This window comes from Eriocheir sinensis, chromosome 70 (genome assembly GCF_024679095.1).
Source record: "Eriocheir sinensis breed Jianghai 21 chromosome 70, ASM2467909v1, whole genome shotgun sequence".
NCBI lineage: Eukaryota > Metazoa > Arthropoda > Malacostraca > Decapoda > Varunidae > Eriocheir > Eriocheir sinensis.
The window spans coordinates 5,139,232-5,150,057 of NC_066578.1; positions in this window are offsets into that span (position 1 = coordinate 5,139,232).

A 10,826-nucleotide genomic window follows, 5' to 3' on the forward strand; every position below is an offset into this window, starting at 1 on the left:
TATTATTAGTATTAGTATTGTTATTGTTATTAGTGGTGGTGGTGGTGGTATTAAATTTGGGTAGGCCTACTGCTTGCTGGGGTTGGGATGCTTGGCTCGCTCACACAAACAATAAAATGACACTGTGATTGATTGTTTATTGTTGATGGTATTATTAGTATTGTTATTGTTATTGTTAGTGGTGGTGGTGGTGGTATTAAATTTGGGTAGGCCTACTGTCTGCTGGGGGTTGGGATGTTTGGCTCGCTCACACAAACTATAAAATGACACTGTGATTGATTGATTATTGTTGATGGTATTATTAGTATTGTTATTGTTATTATTAGTGGTGGTGGTGGTGGTGGTATTAAATTTGGGTAGGCCTACTGCCTGATGGGGATTGGAATGCTTGGCTCGCTCACACAAACAATAAAATGACACTGTGATTGATTGTTTATTGTTGATGGTATTATTAGTATTGTTATTGTTAGTGGTGGTGGTGGTGGTATTAAATTTGGGTAGGCCTACTGCTTGCTGGGGTTGGGATGCTTGGCTCGCCCACACAAACAACAAAATGACACTGTAATTGATTGTTTATTGTTGATGGTATTATTAGTATTGTTACTGTTATTATTAGTGGTGGTGGTGGTGGTGGTATTAAATGTTTGGCTCGCTCACACAAACTATAAAATGACACTGATTGACTGATTGATAGTTTATTGTTGCAGGTAAACAACAAGGGAGAAGGGACTGTAATTGATTGTTTATTGTTGATGGTATTATTAGTATTGTTATTGTTATTGTTATTTGTGGTGGTGGGGTGGTGGGATATACTGCCTGTTGATGGCTGGGATGACATATGTTTCTCCTTTCTCCAACAATAAACAATAAATCAATCACTATTTTTCTTTATAGCAGTAGTAGTTTAATAGAAGTAGAAAAGGGGAATTAAATATATTGACCCAAATAATATTAAGGTCCCCTCGATGTGCAGGCACGGAAACGAAAAAGAAAAAAAATATCAGTAAGTAAAAGAGATTGAAAATTAGTGTAACAAAAATGCGTATCAATGAGGTAACAGCTGGGTATTGAGTTATGCTCATCAATCCTCCTAGTTTTCGGAAAAGAGAAAAAAATAACCTGTCATTATCTTCTCCAGCTTATGATATAGTTAACCTAACCTAACCTAACCTAACCTAACCTAACCTAACCTTTACCTAACCTAACCTAACCTTTACCTAACCTAACCTAACCTAACCTAACCTAACCTAACCTAACCTAACCTTTACCTAACCTAACCTAACCTAACCTAACCTTTACCTAACCTAACCTAACCTTTACCTAACCTAACCTTACCTAACCTAACCTAACCTTACCTAACCTAACCTAACCTTTACCTAACCTAACCTAACCTAACCTAACCTTTACCTAACCTAACCTTTACCTAACCTAACCTAACCTAACCTAACCTTTACCTAACCTAACCTAACCTTTACCTAACCTAACCTAACCTAACCTAACCTAACCTTTACCTAACCTAACCTAACCTAACCTAACCTAACCTAGCCTTTACCTAACCTAACCTAACCTAACCTAACCTAACCTAACCTTTACCTACCCTAACCTAACCTAACCTTTACCTAACATAACCTAACCTTTACCTAACCTAACCTAACCTAATCTTAGCCGAGGATCGTATTATAAAACATTTCGCCGCCCAAGTTCACATATTTGACAAGGCTTTCATAGGAGTTGTGGGCATTTCCAGGGGGAAGTTTTATGACCCTGATGGTAGTTTGACCCTTCTTCTGTACCGTGAACCTGAAGAAACGCTCATTAGAACCCGACTAACCCCCTCTTTGACCTTTAGAAATAACTGATATGAGAAGCGAGAGTGTCTTACAGTAGGTACCGACCATAGGCAGAAATGTCAAATTTTAGAACACTCAGACCTTGAATAACAGAGGCAATGATACCAAAACGGGCGCCACATGATACTGATAAAAAAAGACAACCAATAATCTGGAAATCGCCGGAAAATGACTTGGCAATTGTTTACGAGGTTGATTTGCACCTCCCATTGTGCGTTGGGTCCTCTGCTGTTCATTATATATACAAAAGACCTGTTCGCGGGGACTGAGAGGTATTTTCGGTTTGCAATGCAGATGATACAAGGCTCCTGTGCATTAATCATTTTCCTACTTAACGTCACTGTGTCTCTGAATATTCAAACAAAGATTGCGCTATGTCCCCCTGGTGTCTAAAGTATAGGATATGAAATTAAAAGCTAATGACGACTAAAAACATGATCAGTAACCTAAGTCGGTCTCACTCCCTAATATCTATTCACGGCTTGGTATATCTTTTTTTTTTTACAGCAAAGGAGACAGCACAAGGGCACAAAAAAAGGAAACAATAAAAAACAGCCCGCTACTCGCTGCCCCTGTAGAGAATCCGAAGAGGTGGCCGAGAGAGCAGTCAGTTACATGATTAGGCGGTTTAGTATTTAAATGTATCAAGGGAGATGGTTGATTGATTGATTGATAGTTTATTGTTGCAGGTAAACAAGAAGGGAGAAGGGAGGTGATTCTTAGTGTTATTTTGTACTGAGAGTTGACAGTTGAAGGTAATTTTGGTTCAGTGGTATTTTCTGCCGCTCGGAGACTTGGAATGATAAAAGAAGGCATTAAAAGTTCTGACAGACGTTTCCACTTGAAGTACTGTTGTTAGTCTGGTCCAACGGTGCCAGATTGTCGTTCTCTGCTTCTCATTTTTTCCCGATTTCAGGCTAAAAAATGTCCCACCCACAAAACTAACGACACCTATTAATATTTATTGCTGGAAGTGTTAATTATAGGGGGTTTTGTGCAGTCATTATGCGTTAGATATGGCAAAATCTAGTTTGGTGGGTACGATATCGTGGCATCCCTGGTCTGGTCTTCTGCTGCTGGTTGTCACTGGGCACTGATCGATATTTTTTTTTGGGATACTTTGTTTACTAAGGGCCAGTTCGACGGTCCAACACACTGTCATTGTAAACGCCTAAACCAAACCATATTCACTACAATGATCCGCTATTTCTACACATTACTTGATACTGATAGAGAGATTTCCTTCGTAGAGTCCCAAAATTCCCTCCCCCTTTTTATATCAACGTCAAACACTAGAGCTATAAGGAATTTTCGTCGTATTTTGTGTTTGGTTGGGGAGCTTACGAACTTGCTGTACTAGGGCCGGATTCATGAAGCCACTACAAGACCGGTCGTTGGTAAGTCTTTTAGTAAATCTGTCCTCTACGAATGATCCTTGTGTTTGGGCTGTTCCGATGACAATGATCGACATTTCTTTCATTGCCATTGGAGTCACCTTAAGATCAAGCGCGTTCCTAGATGATGGAGTTCCCAGAGGACTTACCAACAACAGGGTTTCGTAAGTGGTTTGATGGATCCGCCCTCTGGACTGTAAAACTGGCCCTATGCAATGAAAATGTGATTTGTTACCTTGAACATCGTCGTGCTTTCAATGACTTTTGTGTGTTATTATTGTTACGAGATACATAAAAGAGCATAAAGTCGATCTAATGCATTTCATCTTCATCTAAGAAGCGTTCAGTTTTTATTTTTTTATTTTTAGAGGAAAGGAGGCAACTCAAGGGCACGGCAATAAAGGGAATTAAAAAAGCCTGCAAATATGAAATGTATGAAATGATTTGGAATGGCGCGTACAAGAAAAAAAAAATCAGACCCATTTGGCATATCGGGTGTATGTGGCAGCCCTGAGGTCCATGTCGAAAGGTGGAGACGGCGATAAAAATAATTAAAGGATACAAAGGAAGGATATGATATCAAGTTATACAGACAAAAGAAGCGATACAAAGCGTCAGAGATCTCAAGAAGGGAAAATATCTTCGAGGCGGAACGAGATGGATTGATTGAAAGTTTATTGGTGCAGGTAAACAAGGGAGAAAGGAGGAACATGCCATCCCAACCCCCAGGCAGGGCAGAATATGATTATACAGCTAGTAATACATGTGTAGGTGACAGCCCAGTATATTGAGCCTCTACGGGTGACTGGTAAGCGGTTCAAAATGCCCCTGGGTAAAAGCGTAGTGAAGGGGTAGGGGAATGGCCCGCTAGTGATGATGGTGATGATGGTGGGCGGTGTTTCGGGGCTGTGATGGCTCGGCGTGATGGGATGTCATAGGGGAGGGTTGGGGGGGAAGGTGTCTCGCCGGGGCTGGTGGTGGTGGTGGTGGGGCGGTGACACTCGCCACTCCGGGATCTTCTTCCTGTGCTGAGGCAGGCAGGATCACGGAGACAGGTGTGCCAACCTCGCCGGCCAAGAACAATAACAACATCAGCAACCTCGTCAGCCTCTCCACTTCATGTTAACTTTTGGGTGCTCGTGTTTGGGAGCTTCGGGGTCTTTATTTACCTATTCTTCAAGTAAAACAAATCTTGCTATGGTCTAAAACCTCAAAACAATGAATGGCTTGGGAATGTTTTCTTAACTAAAACTAAATAAACGTTTAAGACAGATAACATATTTAGTATTTTGAACATTTACCCCTTAAAAAATAACTTTGTTTCTTCCACATTCCTTATTTCATCTGCAGTGCATTCTCCCAGCTTAATGGATACAGGAGGCAGTAGAGTTGTGGTTGGGAAAAAACGCTAGTCGGCAACTTTCGTGACGTTCCAGGTAACACACATCACCTGGGTCGGAAATATTGGACCTGCATACAATAACCGTCACGTCTTGAGCCACGGTCTTCTCGTGGACTCGTTTTTCTTCATATATTCGACAGTTTGGCAGAGCTGGCCGCGACCAGTAAGTACCCGCACTGCAAACTCCTGAACAGGCGGTTGGCAAGACTGTCGATTAGAATTCCGAGACAGGTGTGTGTGTGTGTGTGTGTGGTGCTCGGCGGCGCTCAGTGTACCTCTGGCCGTGGCGGCTATGGCGGCAGGGGCGTGCTAGTGCTGTGCAGTGCTGTGTAGTTTGCCTTTAGTGTCCCTTGGAAACCCCCCACCATGAGTATATTGAAGCGAGGAATGATCTTCATCACCTTCTTCGGGTGCTGCTTCGCCATCGCCCTGGCAGCGGCGGCGATGGGCACCAAGTTCTGGCTGGAGGCGGATGCCGTCCAGAGGAGGATAAACCCCGACAAGACGCTGGAGGTGCGGCCAAACTCCACGGGGCACGTCAACTTCGGGCTGTTCAAGGGCAGGAAGTCCCTCAACGTGGGCTTCGGGACCCGGGTTCATCACTTCGATGGTGAGTACAGCGGCTGAGAGACTACAATGCCCTCTGTGGCGCTATCTCACCGTCCCCCGCCGTCGACCACTGCCGGAGGTGGCGGCGTGGGAGGGACAGCACGGGGAGCGCGTCGCTGCGTGGAGGTTCAGGGGCGTCATGCTACGGCCTCTCAGGTTTACATGGCCCGTTACTGCAATGTGTAGCGTCAAGGGGCTGGGGCATGGGGGGTGGGGAAGGGGCCGGGTGCGGGGGGTGACCCAAGGCTGCCCCGCCCCAGGTCCTGAGTTGTGTTTCGGTGCGGCGGTAACCGATTGACATGAACTTTCCCCATGGTGTTCCCCACGCTGGCTATTGATTATTTCCCTCTCCCTCTCCCTCCTCCCTCAGTCATGCAATGTGTGTTCATCGTTAGCGACCTCACCGCACGCATATGGTGGTGGTGGCGGTTCGGGTGCAGGAGTGTTTGTTTTCCGTGTGGTGTGACTTCATATCTTCGTCTCCGTGTTTCTGAATAAGCTGTGGGGATTCTTACCTGGAGTTCTTACCTGGATGACCTTTCCCTATGAGCCATGCTAGGGTGAAACGTCAGGCAAAGAACCGCAAGGTCTCACCAACCTATGCGTCAGCCTCTCCAAACTCATCAAGCATAACAGAATCCAATAAGACACAGGCTGGGAAGTGCATTGGGAGTTCATTTCGTATGGTCAGGGATAATAGTCGTAAAGCTTGTGTCCAAAAAAATCTTGATGCAAGGTTTGAGCTCGGTTTTCTCTGACGCTTCCCCCTCACACACCAGCTATATTTTCAAAGGCCAAAAAAAGAGATAGATTAATCGGGTTTTAACGAGTGTTGTTCACAATCATGGCATAAAAGATTGGCCAAATTATTCCAGGATCATAAAACTACCCCTAGAAAACCCCAACGAAAGCCTTATCAAATGTGTGTGCTCGGAACCAGGGTAATAAAACTACCCCTAGAAATGTCCAAAAGCCCCACGAAAGCCTTATCAAGTGTGCGTACTCGAACTAGGGTAAAAAAACTACCCCTAGAAATGCCGAAAAGCCCCAATGAAAGCCTTATCAAATGTGCGTACTCGAACTAGGGTCATAAAACTACCCCTAGAAATGCCCAAAAGCCCCAACGAAAGTCTTATGAAATGTGCTACCCTAGAAATGCCCCAAACCCCTACGAAAAACTTGTCAATTAAATGTGTGGGCTTGGAGGGCGAAATGTTTAATATGACCCTCTCCTTTAACGTGTGCTCTAGTGACCCACATGACAGGCGGCGTTACCCTCAGCAGATCGACGGCCACTCCCTCACTCTCCCTCGCGGCCCTCGTCACGGTGGGTGCGTGTGTGTCTTCCTGGGTTGTGGGGCCTCGCGTGGGTCGGCTTCTCGGGGTTGTCCAGGAGCGGCGACTCGGCTGTTCCGGTTACCACTCGCTGCGCTGACCCGAATACTTGGGAGTTTTGTCATGTTATAATGTGGAATCTTCCGTCCTTGGCTCTTGTAGGTAGGGAATGAAGAGTCTTGCAACCATCATTATATAACTTAAATGTCTTCCCTGTGTAGCGTGTTCATTGCAGTTTAGGGGTGAAAGAAATGTCAGTAACTTGGACGTTGAAGAACCCGAATATTTGGAAGTTTTGTTTTAGTGTTTTGTTCTGTGTTTTAGTGCGTCCTTGGCTCTGGGTTGTAGGTAGATAAGGGAACTGAGTCTTGCAACCATTATTATGTAACTTAAATGTCTTCTATGTGTAGCGTGTTCATTGCAGTCTAGGGATGAAAGATATTTAAGTAAGTTGGACGTTGAAAAAACTGAATATTTGTGTTTTGTTATGTGTTGTAGTGCGCCCTTGGCTCTGGGTTGTAGTTAACTTAAAACTCTTACATGTAAAGCGTGCTCATTGCAGTTTAGAGGTGAAATAGAGTATCAAATGGTTAGGCGTTCACAAATAAATCCTCCTTCCTACGACTTGAACGCATTTAAGAGAGGAGTATCAACCATCAAGACACCTCTGCAACCGAATCTGACCCTCTTTTCTTTAGCAATCTCCTCTCTCTATGTGGGAGCAGTACTATGGCGGTCATTTTTTGTTTACGTTTTGCTATATGCCGAGAGGAGAGAGAAAAAAAAAACCTTCCTACGACTTGAACGCTTTCCAGAGGGGCGTGGCATATCAAGACACCAAACAAATCTGACCTTTTACTTCTTCAACAATCTCCTTTCTGTTTGTAGAAGTGCTATGTGGGTCTTTTTTTTTGTTTTTACGCTTTGCCATTTACTGAGAGAAGAGAAAAAAAGTTGCAGACATGTCCCTTTAAATCAGGTAACTCTACAAACTCTAAAGGCCAGCGTGTCTAAAAAAGCTACAAGAATCTTTTACTTCTTCAACAATCTCCTTTCTGTTTATATAAGTGCTATGTGGATCTTTTTTTGTTTTGTTTATGCTTTGCCATTTACTGAGAGAAGAGAAAAAATTTGCAGACATGTCCCCTTATATCAGGTAACTTTTCAAACTCTAAAGGCCAACGTGTCTGTAAAAAAGCTACAAGAATCTGCAACCTTTCCTTCCTGTTTTGCGGCTGCCGAGACAAGCGTATAACCTGACCTGCCGTGTAAGCTGCCGCGTTTACTGTAAGCTGTGGACGAGGGAGACTTTGTACCATGTCCTGAGGGGGTGTATGTGTTTTATCTATGTGAGGTGAACATCTATAGGTTGAACACTACCCTGGCAGCCATCTCGTTTTTATATTGACAAAGTTTAGTTGCTCCCATCCCACACACACACACACACACACACACACACACACACTTTCATCCCTCTCTCCCCCCCACGCACTCCAAACCACTTGTTCCCTCCTCCCCCCCACACACACACCAATCCACTCCTCCACCCCCCCCTACACAGACTCGACCTCCCCAACCCACTCCCTCCCCCTCCCTTCCACACACCAACCCACTCCCTCCCCCTCCCTTCCACACACCAACCCACTCCCTCCCCCTCCCTTCCACACACCAACCCACTCCCTACCCCTCCCTTCCACACACCAACCCACTCCCTCCCCCTCCCATCCACACACCAACCCACCCTCCCCTCCCTTCCATACACCAACCCACTCCCTCCCCTCCCTTCCACACACCAACCCTCCTCCCTCCCATCCACACACCAACCCTCCCCTCCCTTCCACACACCAACCCACTCTCTCCCCTCCCTTCCACACACCAACCTCCCTCCCCTCCCTTCCACACCAACCCTCCCTCCCCTCCTTCCACACACCAATCCACTCCCTCCCCCTCCCTTCCACACACCAATCCACTCCCTACCCCTCCCTTCCACACACCAACCCACTCCCTACCCCTCCCTTCCACACACCAACCCACTCCCTCCCCCTCCCTTCCACACCCCAACCCACTCCCTACCCCTCCCTTCCACACACCAACCCTCCCTCCCCTCCCTTCCACACACCAACCCACCCTCCCCTCCCTTCCACACACCAGCCCACTCCCTACCCTCCCTCCACACACCAACCCTCCCTCCCCTCCCTTCCACACACCAACCCACCCTCCCTCCTTCCACACACCAACCCACTCCCTCCCCCTCCCTTCCACACACCAACCCACCCTCCCCTCCCTTCCACACACCAACCCACTCCTCCCTCCCTTCCACACACCAACCCACCCTCCCCCTCCCTTCCACACACCAACCCACTCCCTCCTTCCACACACCAACCCACCCTCCCTCCCTTCCACACACCAACCCACTCCCTCCCTCCCTTCCACACACCAACCCACCTCCCCTCCTTCCACACACCAACCCACCTCCCTCCTTCCACACCACCCCTCCCTCCCTTCCACACACCAACCCACTCCCTCCCCCTCCCTTCCACACACCAGCCCACTCCCTACCCTCCCTTCCACACACCAATCCACTCCCTCCCCCTCCCTTCCACACACCAACCATCTCCCTCCCCCTCCCTTCCACACACCAACCCACTCCTTCCTCCCTTCCACACACCAACCCACTCCCTCCCTCCCTTCCACACATCAACCCACTAGCCCCCCCCACACACCAGTCTGCCCCTTCTCCCACACACCAACCACCTCCCTCACCCCCAAATACCAACCCACTAGCCCCCCCAACACACCAGTCCACTCTTCCCCCCTTTCTCCCACACACACACCAACCCACTCGCTCCCCCCCCCCCCCCCCACACACACGAACTAACGGGTACAAGCAGTTATTTTGAGGCGCCGGTGATAGGGATCTTGTGGAATGCGCTGAAGGCCACTCGTGATAATGTTTTAGCTTGAATTTACTTCCAAGACTCGCCAGGTAAAAGTGAAACATCGCCGGGGAATTGCGGTAAAAAAGGATGATGTGAATTAAGTTTTTTTTTTTTTCTATATTTTTTTACAATCGTCTCCACTTTCTTTTACAGGAGCTGCTTGAGGGAAACTTTCACGCGGAGGTTTCGATAATATGCGGTACTTGAATCGCCATTTTTTTTTTTTTTACAACAAAGAAAGCAGATCAAGTACAAGGAAAAGAAAGTGTAGAAATAAAACCCCGCTAACCACTGCTCCTATAAAAGACAAAGTAAGGAATAGCCAAAAAGGCCAATTTCGGGTAGTGCGAATGGAACAAGCGGTTGGTTAATCATCTTCCTTGAATATTAAACAAGAAAACACAGTAGAAAAGATTATAATTATGTTCTGAAAATTACAAAAAAACTATTAACTATCACTCAAAGGTAGACGATAATATGAGCTATTTGAAGTCTTGAAGTCAGAATGGAAACACGCGGTTGAATAATAAACAAGAAAACACATTAGAAAAGATTATAATTATGTTCTGAAAGTTACAATAAAACTCTCAACTATCACCTAAAGGTATACGATAATATGAGCTACTTGAAGTCTTGAAGTCAGAATGGAAACACGCGGTTGAATAATAAACAAGAAAACACAGTAGAAAAGATTATAATTATGTTCTGAAAATTACAAAAAAACTATCAACTATCACCTAAAGGTATACGATAATATGAGCTACTTGAAGTCGTGAAGTCAGAATGGAAACACGCGGTTGAATAATAGACAAGAAAACACAATAGAAAAGATTATAAATATATCCTGAATATGTTAAAAAACCTATCACTCAAAGGTATACGATAACATGTGCTTCTTGAGTTCCCAATCTTGCAGCGCGAATGGAAACATGGTTGGTTCATCTTGACCTTGCACACACAATAGAAAAGATTATAATTATATCCTCAATACAACATTACAAAGAAAACTATCACCCAGAGGTATCCGATAACATGCGCTATTTGAACTCCCAATCGTGTGGGGCGAATGGAATCACACGGCTGGTGAATCTTGGCCTTGCTTGAACATGCGTCGCGGGTCGTGCTGGGTCCCAAGTCACGCCCGCTGCTGATGGTCGCGCGGGTAATGCTCACCTCCTTTGCCCGCCCTGGGAAAGGAAGCTGCGGAGCCTGGGAACGGTGGGTGGGTGAAGGGGTTGAGAAAGAGAGAGAGGGTTAGAGAAGAGAAGATTGGAGAAGAGATGAGAGGAATGAGAAG